This window comes from Artibeus jamaicensis, unplaced genomic scaffold, assembly GCF_021234435.1.
Source record: "Artibeus jamaicensis isolate MK-2021 breed Jamaican fruit bat unplaced genomic scaffold, CSHL_Jam_final contig_484, whole genome shotgun sequence".
Lineage (NCBI taxonomy): Eukaryota > Metazoa > Chordata > Mammalia > Chiroptera > Phyllostomidae > Artibeus > Artibeus jamaicensis.
This window is the reverse complement of record NW_026521859.1, coordinates 12,072,900-12,089,969: the sequence shown is the minus strand read 5'-3', so window position 1 is coordinate 12,089,969 and position 17,070 is coordinate 12,072,900. Positions and strand designations below refer to the sequence as shown.

Below are 17,070 nucleotides of genomic sequence, written 5' to 3'. Positions count from 1 at the left end.
GGTCCCGCCCCCAGAGGTCCTTAGACAGTGAGCTCTTCTCTCCCCTAATTCCCACCTGGGGCCCTGGGACTCCGCAGGTACCTGCTTGCACGAAAAGAGGCTGCTGAGAGGGAGCTGATGCTCAAGGGCCAACGTTCAGCCGGAAACGGACCCACACCTTCTGAGGGGCCCCGGCGCCGGCAAATGCGTTCGTGGTGTTGCTTTACATCAAAAACACTAGGACGGGACACTTTTTGCACACAGGAGTCTTCAGAAAGGGAATGAGCACTGCCGTAGACCAGCAATGTTTCAACCAGCGTGTCGCAAGAATTTTTAAAACATGCTATACCTGACCATTTAGTCACACTGACCTCTTTCCTTTAGACTGTCAAATAAAAAACAGCCAACACAAAAGCAGTCTGGTGTGAACGAGTCAAAATTATACTTTTTTTTTTGACAGATTGACCGAAAACATATTTTTTTGCCGTGCTGTAGAATTTTAGTAATTAGTTTATGTGTGCCGTGAGATGAAAAAGGATGAAAATCGCTGCTGTAGACAGTGCCAGGCCCAACGCTGATGCGAAGGAACCAGAAATCCACAAAGGGGCCAGAGGTCCATTCCCCAGGCACTGCGGGCTCTGGGAATGGAGGCCGGCTTCTCTGAGCCCCACCTCTCACGAGGTCAGATCCTCGGTCACGTGGCAGTGAACAGGGACAATCAGTGTGGTGACGACTATTCACGTTTTTTCTGTTCTCCAAGCAGGATCCGCGGGCCCCGGGGTGTGCTGAATCCCAACAGTCAAGCATTCTGGTACTCCAGGCGTCAGTGTGACGCTGCAGAAGGAACACTATCTTTGGAGTCAGAACCACGTTAGAATTCTGATTATTACACGCAAGGGGCCTCTCAACCTCCCTTGCCCACCCAACACGGTGGGCTTTCTTCCCCCGTTGGGGCAGCCTTCATGAAACAGAGGTCACAGGAACCACGTCTGCCGTGCAAGGACAATACTCCTGGTCCCAGGCACAGACAATCCCCGTCACCCCAGCCAGCCACACCCTAAGGCCACACCACTCCTGCCCTAGGGAAACCAAGCAAAGGGATCTCTAGGGCTCAGTGTGGTGCAACTGAAATGACAGCTCCACAGCCCAGCACACCAATATCTACGAAGAAGAGAGAATAACGTTTTGTAACTCCCCCTTCTTGTGCGGTGGGGAGCAGCGATTTCACCATGTCTGAATTTTTTGTCATTGCGAGGAGCTTGCTCTTGGCCCTTCATTCATTCACTCCCTCTCTCAACACCGGCTGCCCAAGGGAGTGCCCTGGGGGTGCTGCGGCAAACAAGACTCAGAGGCCCCCCACCCAGGACTGTACCTTCTGGAGGTGCTCAACATCAGTGTGGAGCAGCAGCAATGTCACTGCGAGACTGGCAAATTCAAGAAGCCAGGGTGCTCTGCTCTAGGTAAATAACTTCCACCTCCAAAAGCTGCCTTATGGAGGGGATGCCCGGGGGTTGGGAGAAGGGAGGACGGCCCTTTAACTCCACCACCCTTCACTGGATGTAACATCCAACTATGGCGACCACTGTTCCGAAGGGCCCCAAAGTTCCAACCGCAAATAGCCCGTCACCACGGCCCCCAGATACCTTGGCTGTGTCCCAGACAGCCCCAAATTTCAGAATCCCAAACAGACGTCCTCGTCAGCCTCTTGTTTCCAGGGGAGGCACAAAAATCTCTGGGAGACCCAGGGCCTGCCTGGGGCCTGGGATCAGCTCCTCTGCCTGACTGGCCAGAGCACCGTGGGAAGGTGTGAACCACACTGCGGGCCTCACGGCCATCGTCTAAACACAGCACAGAGCACGGTCCTGCCAGTCGTGAGAGAGGCCCAAGAGGAGCAGATGGGCCCAGGAGGAGGGGACACCAGTCAAATGAACACAGAGGCCAACTTAATTTCCATAAACAACCAGGATGTTGACCACTAATTACCTAGAAGGAACAACTTAACTCTCCTCTTCCCACCAAAGGTCTCCCTCTACTATCCCCGCTCTCAAAACAAAAGATTCAGAGCACTTATCGTAATTACAACTACCACTTTCTGAGCTTTACTATGGACCAGTCCTGGACTGGGTGCCTTAAGTGTCTCATCAAATTCTTCAAACCATCTGATTAACGTGTCAGCAGACCCATTTCACAGATGAAAAACTGAGGCTGAGAAGTTACATGATTTGCCAAGTCCCCATGGCACAGATAAGGACAAAAACATTTTATCCATCCAATCAGATTTTAAATTCCACGATAGCCCAGGCTCTGCCTCACAGCCCAACTGCAGGGAACCGGATTCTTGGAATGGTGCAGGACATGAACAGGGGATTGGGTGGGAGGTGGGGGGGGGCCCTCTAGTCACTCACACTCCCCACAGCCTGCCCAACCCAGCCCCCCCTGCAAGAAAGAGCACACCTGCCAGTCTTTTCAACAGACTGTTCACTTCTTCATCACCGAGTTCATCCTCAAAGACTGAAATGCCCCAAGCCCTATCTGCCATTGGCCACCAAATGGAATTTCTCAGGGTCACCTCTTGAAAGGAAAAAAAAAAACCCCATCACCTGCAGGCAGAGAAGATGAAGACGTTTCTACTTCAAAACAAAAAAGGTCTCAGGCTTTGAAGCACTGTTCTCAGTGGTGATCATCAAGAAACAATATAGGTCCCTTAAGCATTTTTTTAAATATTCCGCAAAAAAACCAAAACCAGACAAGCATAAACCTCTAGTTCAGAAATAAGCAAACAAAATTTGCACAGACATTTCCCTGACTTCAAAATATGCCTGCCACTGTTTTATAGATCAAAATAAAACTCCTGGAGGAAACACGAGAAGGAGGAAGCCTAAGGCCGTGGACTCTCACCCAAGGCCTTCCCACTGCCGGAACCACAAGTATGTATGTCCCTTTTAGACACTCGTGGCTGGGTTGCCAGATCGCAGAAGGCCGTTCTCTACCGACTGGCATGTGTCTGCCGGGCATCTGAAAGCTTTACAGTAAATGGTGACTCATCTACTGCAGCCACCATAGGCACCGCGAATGTAACAGGCCCGAGTTTGTTCCATCCACATGAAAGAGAAATGCCGGGTGCAGGGCTGCAAGCCTGACTCAAACTGCGACCCCTGCTCACCACCACTCACCGTCAGAACTCGGCTGAAACTCAAACTGCAATTACCCAGCCTCTTGAGGGCAGGAAGAAGGGGGGTTTCTAAGGAAGGGTCACATCCATAAACACAGACATGCCACTGCTCAAAAAGTGAAGTCTCCTGATGCCACCACTTATTCAAAGAACACTCACGGGGCACCCACCCAGGGCCCGCCTGACGCACCATGGCTAACATGCAAACACGGCAAGGGCCCTCTCCGACGTCCTGAGTCCTGCACTGGCTGCTTTACACACTGTTTCTCATTTAACTGGTAAAATCCCCATTTAATAGCTCATTAACAGATGGGGAAACTGAGGCTGAGAGGTTGGAGCAGGGCCGTGTGGTAGGTTGGGCGGAGAGCTAGGACTCCAATCCTCTTCCGCGGTGCTCCGGGGCTGGGCTCTCGAACCCAGCGTCACCCTGCAGGAAGGAAAAGCAGGCAAGGTCTGGCTGCGTCTGGAGGGGCTCGAGCCTTGTGGGGACACACGCACTCAAGAGGGTGCTGCCGTGCTCACAGAGGGAGTGGCTCACACTCAGACATGGAACCTCGGCTGGAGTATATTCTGAGTATCTTCCTAACGGAGCCGCGGTGGGGGAGGCGGGAATAAGGCTAAAAGTGCAGACAGAAGGGAGGCCTACCTATACTGAGGTTGAGTGGCATTCCCCCCAAATTCATGACCACCAGGAACCTCAGAATAGGATCTCATTAAGATACAGGGTCGTGCCCTGGCCAGGTGGCTCGGTTGGTTGGAACGTTGTCCTGTATTTCTGAAGGGTTCCGGGTCCAATTCCCAGTCGGGGCATGCGCGGAGGCAAGTGATCGGTGTCTGTGTGTGTGTGTGTGTGTCTCTCTCTCTGTCTCAAATCAATAAACATATCCTCAGGTGAGGATTAAAAAAGTTATTTTAAACAATAGGGTCTTTGTGGGTGAATTAAAAAAAGCTGTGGCACATATATACAATAAAATACTACTTGGCCATAAAAAGAATGCAATCTTGGCACTTTAGACAGCACGAATGGACCTACAGGGTATTAATGCTAAGTGAAATAAAGAACAATATAAACAAACAAAATAGAAAGACTCACGGATACAGAGAACAGACTGATGGTTGGTTGCCAGAGGGGAGGGGCTTGGGGGCCTGGGTGAAAAAGGCAAAGGGGTGGGGAAGTACAGATGGGCAGCTACAAAACAGCAGCAGTCAGTAACACTATAACAACTGCGTGTGGTGCCTGGCGGGCACTGGACCCGTCGGAGGGACACTCTGTAACGCATGCAGGTGATTATTTAACCACAATACTGTGCACCTAGAATGAATATAAAACAATACTAAATGTAAAAGAAGAATACTTTCAATTAAATGAAAAAAAGAAAAGAAACAGGATCTTTGCAGATATAATTAGTTAAGATAAGGCCATACTTTTCTCAAGCCCACCCAAACCCAATCACTTACGAGGAGAGAAAACAGACACAGACGCACACGGGGGTGGGGGGGGGGAGGCCATGTGACATCAGAGGCCTATCGGAGTGATGTGTCCACAAGCCAAGGAACCCCAGGGATTGCTGGACTGCCTGCAGCCGCCAAACGCCAGGAGAGAGGCCTGGAACAGACCCTCCCTCAGAATCTCTGGAGGGAACCAACTCTGTCAACACCTTGAGTTTGAACTTCTAGCCTCCAGAACTATGAGAAAACACATTTCTGTTGTTTTAAGTCACCCGGCTTGCGGGACTTTGTTACGCAACCTAGGAGGCTAATACAAGGCCTACCCTGGTCAGACCTGATACATTGGATTAAGGCATTTGGACGCCACCCTGCAGCCTGCGAGGCAGATTTTTCAGCCACAGAGTGAGGCATGTTCAGGATGAGATGTTTTATGAAAATTACTCTGGAGCTTATGCCCTTCAAACATGTGGCCTCCAGACCCATACCTCTAGTGCCCCCTAGGACTCCCCCAGCCACCTGCTTCTGCCCACGACACTGCCTGCTGGCCTCAGCCACACCTGCAACTCTAAGTACCAGAGTTTGTTCGCAGATAGCCCCCAACTTTAGCCAAGACACTCTTTGGACCAGACAGCTCCACGTGCAGTGCTCACAGACTTCTGAAACTCAACACATCCCCATGTGAGCTCAGCTCCACATCTTCCCCTCCACCTTGTTTCTGCTGGGTTCCTTCCCACCTCTGTTGGTGGTACTGTAGACACCCAGTCATCGCCCTGAAACTGGGGCTGCCCCGGTCAAGACCTTGTGCACACCTCTACATCCAGGGAGTCGGGCCTGGGCCCATTCCACGCCCACTTTCCCACTGGATTTCTCTGGGGCTGGGTCACAGGTTTTCATTCCACTAGGAGGGCTCCCCTATCTTCTCCACTCCCACCCCAATCTGGCCGCCCTGGATAGCACAGTCAAGCACAGCGCTTAGAAAACCTGGCCCCAGGACACCCAGCCTGAAGGCCTCCGGCGGATTCCCAGGCCTTTTCTCAGTCAGAAGCCCCACCCAACCTCATTTCCCTATCCTCCCCGCCCCGCCAGATCCTCCCGCGGGCCTCTGGATCCTCCCCTCTAACTTCTGTGGGCTAATTCCCCCTTCCTGTCCTAGCTCAGCAACACCGCCTGGAGAAGTCAGTCCCACGTTAAGACTGCCGGCTTGCTCTTACTAGGCACTCTCACACTGTGTCTCCTTTGTATTCATCAAAAGTGGAGCTGAGCTCACACCTACAGCGTTCAGAGAACTCCCCTTGCCTGCGGGCACAAACAGGAGGTGCAGAGGGTCACTAAAGCGTTTGCATTTAGTCGGGCCAATATACCCATTCCCCAGGCTAGAGGCCTCTTTCCCGAGGATGCATAAGTGCCTGAGATTGTAGCTGCCACTCACAGCTGTGCTCTTGAGCTTCACAAGGACCCTACCAGTTAGTTAAGTGCCGTTATCTCTGCCACTTCTCAGACAGCGCACTGAGGCTTCCAGGGGTTAAGGACCTTGACTCAAGGTCTCACAGTTTCAAAGGAAAAAGGCAGCAATAAAGAACTACCCCAGATGTCCCAGTTCACTGAGGGGCAAGGGGCAAGAGATCAGGCTCCCCGGCCCCACGAGACCAGGCCCTGCACACGGAGCTCACCCCGTGTTTGCTCAGGGTCCAGACCAGGTGCGGAGCTCCTGTGGGTCTCTCTAAGCCTCAATGTCCATTTCTGTCTCAAAAACAAAAACAATTAGCCTCACCTCAAAGAATCATTGGGAGGATTTTTTTTTTTTTTAGATTTTATTTATTTATTTATCTTTAGAGGGGAAGGAGAGAGGGAGAGAAACATCAATGTATGGTTGCCTTTCGTGCATCCCCTGCTGGGAACTGGCCTGCAGGGAACCAGTCTGCAACCCAGGAATATGCCCTGACTGGGAATCGAACCAGGATCCTCTGGTTTGCAGGCCTGTGCTCAATCCACTGAGCTACACCAGCCAGGGCTTCATTGGGAGGATTTAAATGAGATAACATATGTAAAATGAGAGAACAAGTCCTGGCTGGCATGGCCCAGTGGATTGAGTGCCAGCCTGAGAAACTGAAAGTTCGCTGGTTCAATTCCCGGTCAGGGCACACGCCTGGACTGCGGGCCAGGTCCCCAGTTGTGGGGCGTGCCAGGGGCAAACAATCAACATCACACATCACTGTTTCCCTGCCTCCCTTTCTCCTTCTCTTCCCTTCTTTCTAAAACTAAATAAATAAAATCTTTAAAGTTACAGAAGATGACAGATACAGGTGCTTAGTAAAGGTTAGTTGCTTTAAACTGCAGGGGAGACTTACTAAGTGCCAAACACTTTCTGTATACAATTCTGAATGAGTTAGTCCTCCCGCACCCAGAGAAGGTCAGTTTCTTCTCATTCAGAGGGGGAAACAAGCTCAGAAAGGTTGATCAGCCTGCTCTCGGTCACGGTCACGGAGGCTGGTGGCTGTAAAGCTGAGGCCCACCCACAGGTGACCGACTCCCAACCCCATATCCTAATCACTGCCCCAGGGAAACCAGTCAGGCCCTCCGATGACCTTCACCTTCCTTCTTCTCCACCTCAAAGTATTTCCTGCCCTCCTTCATCCTCTTCTCCCCCACCCCGCTCCTCACTGGGAGGGAGAAGCTCAAGTCTCACCCATGTCCACGACTCATCTCCTGGAGAGGGTGTGCGGTAGAGAAGGAGGCACACCGGGGAAGAAACAAGAGGTCTGTGCAGGGCCCGAGTCAGCCCGGGACGGAGCTCAGAGCCCTTCCATCAATCCCTGCAAAGCTTAGTGCCTTCCCCTCCCAGGTTGCTAGAAGGCTCCCATGAGGTAACAGACACGGATGTGTTCAGTACACCCTAAAGGGCTATGCAAACCGACCTGACGCCTTCTGGAACCTTCCCCCGCAAATACCGCCTCTTTCTCAAGCACCCTCACACTTGACCTCTTCACTGGTCACTATCACCTTGCCTTGAATGGCCCCAATTTCCCTCATCCTAAAAAACACCATCACTGACCTTGCTGCCTCCTTGTGATTTACCTTTGTAGGGATTTGGGTAACCACTCCCTCTGGGCTGTGCCAGTTCCCCACAGGCAGGGACACAATCCAGATGGTCCCATATTCCCTACAGGACCCAGCCTGTGCCTTCTTTGCCAGGCATTCAAGGAACACCTTAACAAGCAGTAACTGAAAGCAGAGAATGTTTAAGCACAAAGTCATTCTCCCAACAAGCTACGGAGATGGTGAATTTCCTCACAATGAGGAAACTGGGACTCGGGTTATGAAGTCCAAGGTCACCCAGCTCCTCTGAAGAGAACCCAGCGAGAACTTACTAGTTGGGCCCCAAAGTGCCCGAAGCACACCAGAGAAGCAGCCAGCCTCCTTCTCTGCCTGCCTTGTCCACAGGCAAGTTTTCATAAAAAGTTCAACAGCATGGTATAAGCGAATCTGATCACCAAATGGTCTCTTTAAGTCTGTCCTTCCCTCTCGGGCCGCATCTCCTGTTCCGAAAGGAAGGGGCAAATGTCTCTTTGTTTCATGATTCCTGGGGGCTGCAGTGCCTTCTCGGGATTATCTCCAACAGCTCTGTAGGCTGCTTATCTGGGGGTACGTTTGTCTGCCTCCCCTTCTCTGCTGCCCCACTCAAAGCAGACCTGCCACCAGACTAGAATTCTGCAGAGATGGGGAAGCAATAGGGGAGAGCAGGACAGGGCCCCCAGCACCGTGCCAAGCAGTTAATGAAAAGAGTAACTGCTCAGAAGCCAAGAACTCCCGGAGCCTAATTTGTGGGCGTCACCATTACCTCCTTCTTGGGTGGAGACAAGGGAGATGGGAAAGATACGTGACTTGCCCCAAACCACAGGGCAACGTGGTGACTCAAACCCAGCCCCTGTGGATGCCTTGCCCACTGCCGTCTCTCCACCACAACACGCTGCCCACGTTTCCTCTTTTTACTACCAGAATTTCCCCCTTCCTTTCTTCTTTTAAAAACCTGCATTACATATTAACAATTTGACAGGGGGGAAAATAACCCGAACAAAAACACATAGAATGATCCCCTACGAACCCTTATCACCACGATAAATTTAATTTGAAAAAAAAAAACAAAAAAAACAACTCATCAAATAAGCGCTGCACCTTTCCAGATTGCTATAGGCATGTGTGCGTGGATTTGTGCCCGCTCGCCGTCGGTCCAGGGAGGCCACCCGCGTCCCTTCTGCTCCACTGAGCTGCCCTCCCTGTAGCGATATGTGGGTATGGTTGCCGCAGGGCTTACCTAACCGTTCCCTAACTGCCTACATTTGGATTATTTCTCATTTTCCCTCCTCTGTGGACAAACTGGTTTTCTGCCTCTGCAGGGCTATTCCTGCGGGACTCCCAGAAGCGAGAAGGCTGATCAGAAAGCATGCATTCCGCCGCCGCTGCCCCACACCACCAGCTCTCCAGAAACACGGCTCCACTTTTCAGTGACACAAGTGGCACCTGTTCTCCTTCCCAGGGCCTCACAGCGGGCTTTGTACAGGCCATCCCTGCCGCCAACAACACCGGCCGGCCGAAGCCCCGCCTCAGGGCTGCTCTAACGTGCGCGTCTTCCGTGTGCAGGCACCTGAACACTCGTGCACGTGTCAGTTTATTATCTCCGCTTCGTGCAGAAGAAATGATCTTTTCCTATGGCTTGTTGTTTTTACCAATGGTCTGAATATTCATTTGCCTTGAAGTTCTTTATCAGTTCTGACATGTTCTTAGCCATCGATTTATCACAAATGTTTCCCTCTTCTACTACTTCACCTTTAGTACAATTATTATTATTACTATTTAAAAGCCACTTTACTGATTCACACCCAGCTGTGAACATGTCACTGCGGGAGCCCCACCCCCAGGCCACAGAGTCCATGAGGACATCACTAAGTACATGGTATTACAGCATTTTTATGTTACAGATTTTAGTCCCTTATAATTGAACACACATCATTTCATCAGTGATCATTTTGACAGATTTTTCACCAACACATTTGCTCTCTGCAGCAAAGAGAAATATTCATCTGTCTTCTCTGAGTTTTAAAACTAAGTTTTTAATACATCTAGAATTTATAACATGAGGCATAAATCTAAGTTCATTTTCTCCATATTCGTATCTAGTTTTTCCAAAGAGGCATTTACTTTAAAAACATTTCTTTCACTACAGTTTGCCTTTCCCAATCTGCCATATATGAATGCCTGCCATTTATTTAGATCTATTTTATTGCACCAATATCTCCCAAGTCTCCCTTTTGTACTAATACTACACAGTGTTAATAATTACCATTTACCTGCCTAGTTTGCTTAGAGGAGCTGCTGCTGAAAGATCCTCAGATCTTTTCAGTAGGTTTGTCTACCAATGTTCCCCGATTATGATTATCATTTTTCATGTTTTATAAAATATTTCCTTGGCATTTTAACTGCCAGGCATGAAATCCAGGCAGAAACCTCAAGATACTGATCCTCAATGCTCTAACTTCTGATCAGAAGCGGATATGGAGGATTTTCTTTGAATAGAAATTGTGTCATCTGCAAACAGTGTATTTTCATCTCTTCCTTCCCTATACCAATCTGTTTAGTTTCTTTTTGCTCCTATATTGTTATGGCAAGCGTCTGTTAGACTATGTTAAATAAGAGTCGCGATAAGGGACATTTTGTTTTAGTTCCTGTTTTGGGGGGCAGGCTGCTAGCATTCTGCAGTCGGTGCCTGCCGGCCCGGGGAAGGCGGGGTACAGGACTGCACAGAAGCAGGCTCTGTCAACCCCCCACACACCCTACTTTTAGTTTTATGATGCTTTATAAGACATGTTTAACTATTTCCATCATTCTTCCACATCGGCTGAGGCCAACTTCCTTCCTTCATCAAATATTTGTTGAGCATTAATTTATATTCCAGGCACTGTGCTGAATACTGACTGTTCTATTTTTGATGGTTTATTTCTGCTCAGATTAGTCTCTTTGTATTGAACTAGACATATTTTCCTGAAAGGAACCCTGCTTGGTAATTTTTCAAGACTCATTTTTCATGAGCCTCAGTGACTATAAAATGTATCTGGAAACACTAATAGACAAGAATATTGTGCTAACAACCTCCAAGAACCAGTTCAAACGTCGCCTGCTCCAAGAAGCCTTCCCAGCCCTCACTTTCCTGAAGCAGAGTTCTCAGCTCCTTCCTCTGGCTCCCACAGTCCTCCCCTGCCCCATCACCACATTTATCTCAGGGACCGCACCCCAATCCATGGCCACGTGTCCAGGCCCCAGCCCCGGACCCCACCACTGCCCTGCAGACAGACGTGCGGTGGACCAGCAGTGCCCGGCTCCACGACTGGTGGATGGAGTTGCTCATTAAATACTTACCAAAGTAGTTAGGTTATTCATCTATTAATTTATTTCACTGATGGCTTTTATGGCTGTATTTTTAAGTGAAATTGATCTGTACAATCCTTGGGATCAGCAGGACACGGACAAGCCAGCTGATTCCGTACACATAGCTCCTCTGTGGTCCTTTGGGCAGACCCTGGCCCGAGGAGACACTGAAGCTCCCTAGTTAGAGGTTGGGCTCACAGTGACTTCAGGAAAGGGGACAGAGAGCATGAGGCGAAGTTATGAACAGTCCCAGAAAAGGGGCAAAGCCCCGCACGATGGGGGAGGCAGGACACGTGAGGCTCTGTAACACAGGCAGTGGGACACTCGCAAAAGGTTACCAAGGCCCCAGCCAGCTAGATGAGGCAAGACTCCAACTCCTGGGAGGAGGACTAGTCAGGCTAATCACTGGTTATCCACAGACGCCTTACACAATTATCTTCCCAAACACCCTGTTTAAGGCATATGCTATAGTTGCCATCACACACCTTGAGAAACTACAACCATTTAGGTTATATATACAATTTACCCAGAGTCCCACGGTCAGTACGTGGGTGAACTGGGATTTGGATTCATGTCTTCCCACCACAACTTGCTGTGTCTAGCAAATGGCTGGGCAAGGGGCTTGGTCCCCACACAAGACCTAGTATCAGTCACGTTAGCAGAACAGGAACCAACTGAGAAGCCTCTTAGAAGAACTGAGACTTTGAGAAGGAAACAGGACACAGGAACAAGGCAGGAGGCCCTGCAATGTCAAAGCCAGATAAGTGTCTGAGCCCAGAATCCCGGCAGGAAGGGATCTGAGTCTCCGCTTCCTCAGACCAGACGTGATTCTAAAAGCTGAGGGCAGGGCTGAGCTGCAGGAAGCAACTGGTGGTGTTGGCCTCCCGGGAGGATGCAGGCTGCGTCTGGGTGGGTATGCTCTTCTCGGCCCCACAAAACCAGCGCACAGCCCAGCACCCCTGCCACTGCCTCGGGCAACACCGCCTGCGCTGAGAATGGGAGCTAGTGGAATGTGGAGAACTGGACTTTGAATAAATGCTTGAAAAATCCTGGCCTTCGGCTTCCTTCTCTGCCAAGTTGACAGAGCTGGACCAGATGACCTCTGCAGGGCCTAGGAATTCCGGTGCCCATCTTGGGAGTCTTTGCCTTGGCAGCACCCTTTAAGTCAGGGGTCCTACAATCTATACACAGACTCTATGACACTTGAAGCTCATAAAAGCAAAAAAAAAAAAATAGGGGTTTTCAGTGTGCATGGATGGGGGTGGATGTATTTCTGGAGAGGCAGTCATAGCTTCCAGCATATTCCCAAGGGGCTCCATGGATAAAAAGGTGCAAAGCAACAAACCCCAGTGTACTGAAAAAGTCAGCTAAACCAACGGAGGCGGCTGGAGAGTGGTGCTGAGCCCAGGCAGTCAGCTCAACCAACCAAATGTGCCCAAAGACATTCCTTAGCCGTGAACTTCTTTCTACCCTCAGATCATCTGGAAAGTGTGCGGTCATTAATGAAGCCACAGAAAGAGACTGGGTGGGTCAGGGCATCCCATCTTCACGACTTCGAAGGAGAACAGTATGGATTTCATAGCACTAGATAGAAGCATCATCTTAACACAGAGCCAGTTGGAAACGCACAGTCTGGGGCCTCCCCCCGCCCCCCACTGGATCAGGATGGGCCCCACCCAATGGTTCCAGATCCAGGTGATTTGCAGGCACCTTCAAGTTTAAGAAGCACTGCTGGACTTCTGCAGATGTACATTCATGATATTGAAAAATTAAGGATAAAAGAAAAGTTAAGAGGAAAAACAGTTAATAAATAAGAACGTGAGCAAATGCCCAGAGGAGAACAAAAGCCTAAAGTTCCCTTTTAGAAAAAAGAATGAAATTACTAAATCATGAGCCCAATTAATTTCAAAAGAATAAACAAGAAAAGACAGAAAGGAAACAACGACAAGACTCAACAAGTGAGCCACTGATCAACTGATCAAGGGATTTCGTGTGCCGCCTTAAACTCATAACTGAAAAAACAAACTTAAGATGATACTTAAAAACTTACAAGATACTCAAAGCAAAAGGAAAGACTTGAACTGATCAGTAACAGACGATGAATTTTAAAAAGGCAGAAACAACCGAGGGAAAAGCACACCTGTGTTTAGCGCGTTCCCTGGAAAATCTTCCTGTAACGTGCACACATTTTTTCATCACTGAAACATTTCTGTAAAGCACTGGTAGTTTCCTTTTTACAAATTAAAACATGCAATTTGAGGCAGAGGCCTCTCTAAACACCACTCCAGTCCCCAAAGGCACCTCCGCTGAGTCTGGGGCACATATTTCAGGGCTGTTTTGTACGAACGCAGGATTCCGCCAAAAATATGACACCATTTTCTTTTTCAAAAATGGCATCACGTTATACATGTCATTCTGCAATTTGCTTTTATCACTCAACATGACATTTCTGAGACCGTTTCTTATCACAATGTATCAGTCTAATTAATATATTCCTTTTAGCCACGATGGCAGTGTTCTTCCAACTTTTTTGACTGGGTCCTGCAGCAAGAAATACATTTTATATTGTGACCCAGTTCACACTTACAATGTGCAAAAATGAAACAAAAACCTCACCCAATATTTACCATCACTGTGTACAATGCACTGTGTTATTTTCTATTCTTTGTTTCACACTGTGTCACAGACCACTAAGTTGATCTACTGACCCACTAATGGTCTTAACAGTCCAAGTTTTATTTAGCCCTCACTAAATAAACAAATATTTATTCTACTGATGAATATTTACATGTTGACTTCAGTTTCCCACTATTAACACAATGTTCAGCGAACACTGTGCATGGTGTGAGGCTTCTCTAGGGTAGACCCCAGGAATGGAACCACGGGGCCCTAAGATGCGGCATTTATGATTTGAATATCACAAATTGCCTCCGAAAGCTGCTGCCTCCATTTACTCTCACCAGCAAAATGTACAAAAATGTGTTTGCTTTACACCCACACCAACTCAGTATGTGATCAAACATTTTGATCTTTTCCAGTCTGATAGGTTACAAACGCCATTTTACTGTGCTTCTGATTTGCATATTTTATTTTAGAGTGTTTGTGCATCTTTTCTTTTTACGAGTCATTTACCCTTCCTTTCCTGCGAATTTCTGTCCCTGTCTTTTGCCCATTCTTCAAGTCAATGAACCTTTATTTCTAAGCTCTTTGTATATTACAAAAATTAGCTCCTTTTATCATATATATTGCAAATACTTTTTCCTCAGATCATCACCTATCTTTTTCACTTTGTTTATGGTGTTTTTCTCATGCAGAAGGTCTCCTTTTTATACTGTTAGGTTTATCAATCTTTTATTTTATGTCTTTCGAAATTTGTGTCAAACTTAAGAAGGTCTCTCCAAGACTGTAGAACAATTCTTCTAGTACTTTCACATTTTTATTCTTTATTGAAATCTTGGATTGCCCTGGCTGGTGTGGCTCAGTGGATTGAATGTCAGCCTATGAACCAAAAGGCTGCCAGTTCAATTCCCAGTCAGGGCACATGCCTGGGTTGCAGACCAGGTCCCCAGTTGGGGGCGTGGGAGAAGCAACCAGTCTATGTTTCACACAGCAATGTTTCTCTCCCTTTCTTTCTCCCACCTTCTCCTGTCTCTATAAATAGATAAATAAATACTTTTGTTCAAAGAAATCTTTGATCTATCTTTGGTACCTACTCTGATCTAAGGCACAAAGTAGGACTCCTGCTGTCTAGTTGTGAAGATACTATCTTTTCCCATAAATTTGAAATATTGCCTTTTTCACAAATTACACGTCACCCCCCCCCCCATTCATTTGGGGCTCTCTGTTCTGTCCCATCACTTGTTCAGTCTGAAGATTCAGTATCAAATTTTCTCAATCACTGTAGCTTTTAAAATACTTAACATCTGTTAGAGTCTGACTCTCCTATTTCTTTTTCATATGAACCTAGAATGAGATTTTCTATGTTTTTTTCAATTACAGTTGACATACTATATTATTATATCAGTTTCAAGTATACAATATAGTGATTAGACATTTGTGTAACTCATGAAGTGACTGCCCCAGTAAGCCTATAGCTATTACAGACCTACACACATAGTTAATCCATACACAGTTATTACAATACCATTGACTATATTCCCTCTGCTGTACTTTACATCTCTGTGACTGTTTTCATAACTGGCAATTTTCATGTCTTAATCCCTTCCCCCTTTCACCCATCTGCCCAACCCCTCTCCCATCTGGCAACCATCAAAATGTTCTCTGTATCTATAAAATTGCTTTGTTTGTTCATTTATTTTGTTTTTCAGATTCCACATATAAGTGAAATCATAAGGTACCTGTCTTCCTCTGACTTATTTCACTGAGCATAATACTTTCTAGGTCCATCCATGTTGCTTCAGATGGTAAGATTTCATTCTTTTTTATGACTGAGTAACATTCTATGAATATACACACCTCTTCTTTATCCATTTGTCTGTCAGTGGACATTTAAGTTGCTGCAATGAATGTGTATGTCTTTTTGAATTAGTGTTTTGGGTTTCTCTGGACAGATACCTAAAGTGGAGTGGCTGGATCCTTCTTTGTCTCTTACAGCCTGTGTTTTAAAATCTGTTCTGTCTGGTGTACGTACTGCTCCCTCATCTTTTTTTGTTTGTTTTTCATTTCCATGAAATATCTTTTTCCAAAGGATAAAAATGAAATATCTTTGGATCTGAAGTGAGTCTCTTGTAGGCAGCATATATACAGGTTTGTTTTCTCGCCCATTCAGCCACTCTGCCTTTTGATGGGAGGACTTCATCCATTTACATTTAAAGTAACTATTGATAAGTACGTAGTTACTGCCATTTTAACATTGCTTGTAATACTGGTCTGGAGATAACAAACTGCCAGGTTTTGTGGTTTTTTTTTTCCTGAAAAGATCTTTATCTGTCCTTTAATTCTAAATAATGTCTTTGCTAAATAGAGTAATCTTGATTAAAGGCCCTTGCTTTTCATCGCCTTGAATATTTCTTGCCAATCCCTTCTGGCCTGCAAAGTTTCTGTTGAGAAGTCAGCTGACAGTCTTATGGGAGTCCCCTTGTAGGAATGTCATGGCTTTTCTCTTGCTGCTTTCAAGGTCATCTCTTTGTTTGTAACCTTTGGCATTTTAATTATGATGTGTTTTGGTGTGGGTCTCCATGGGTTCATCTTGTTTGTGATTCTCTGAGCTTCCCAGATTTGTATGTCTATTTCCTTTCCCAGGTTAGGGAAGTTTTCTACCATTATTTCTTCAAATAGGTGTTCAATTCCTTGCTCTCTGTCTTCTTCTGGTACCCCTATGATGTGAATGTTGGTATACTTGATGTTGTTCCAAAAGCCCCATAAACTATCCTCACTTATTTTTAAATTATTTTTTCTTTTTGCTGCCCTAACTGGATGTTTTCTGCTACCTCATCTTCCAAATCACTGATTTGATCCTCTGCTTCATCTAAGCTACTGTTGATTCCCTCCAATGTATTCTTCACTTCAGTTACTATAATATTCACTTCTGAATATTGTCAGAAATATTCTCAATTTCTGACTGGTTCTTTTTTATGTTTAGTGTCTCCTTTTTCCATGTTTCTTATCTCTCTGTTACAGTTTTCACTGAGTTTATTGAGCATCTTTATAACCAGTGCTTTGAACTCTGGTAGATTGCTTGTCTCCACTTTGTTTACTTCCTTTTCTGGAGTTTTGTCCTGTTCTTTTACATGGGACATGTTTGTCTCCTCATTTTGACTGACTCCCTGTGTTTGTTTCTATGTGCTTGGTAGAGCTGCTACATCTCCTGAACTTGGGGGAGTGGCCTTATGCAGGAGGTGTCCATTTGGGTGGGGCCAGTGGAACAGCCTCCCTGATCACCTGAGCCTGTGCTCCAGGTGTGTGTCCCTTGTGTGGGTTGTGCATGCTCTCCTACTGTAGTTGAGCCTTGATTGCTGTTGGCATGTCAGTGAGAAGGACTGCCCCTCAGACTGATTGGCTGTGAAGACTGGCCATGACTATAGTGGAAG

The 17,070-nt window shown here is 47.1% G+C and overlaps 1 protein-coding gene across 12 annotated transcripts in view; it reads right to left on the bottom strand.

Annotated features, from left to right (window-relative positions):
- Nucleotides 1-17,070, bottom strand: part of TRERF1 (transcriptional regulating factor 1) — a 202,754-nt gene that overhangs the window by 150,356 nt on the left and 35,328 nt on the right. Inside the window, exon 1 of one of the 12 annotated variants that reach the window (XM_037154773.2) lies at nucleotides 82-100. The exons of the other annotated variants lie outside the window; for them this stretch is intronic. The gene's annotated coding sequence lies outside the window, so the exon portion shown is untranslated. Of the gene's footprint in view, nucleotides 1-81; nucleotides 101-17,070 lie in introns of those variants that run through there. 12 annotated transcript variants of the gene reach the window in all.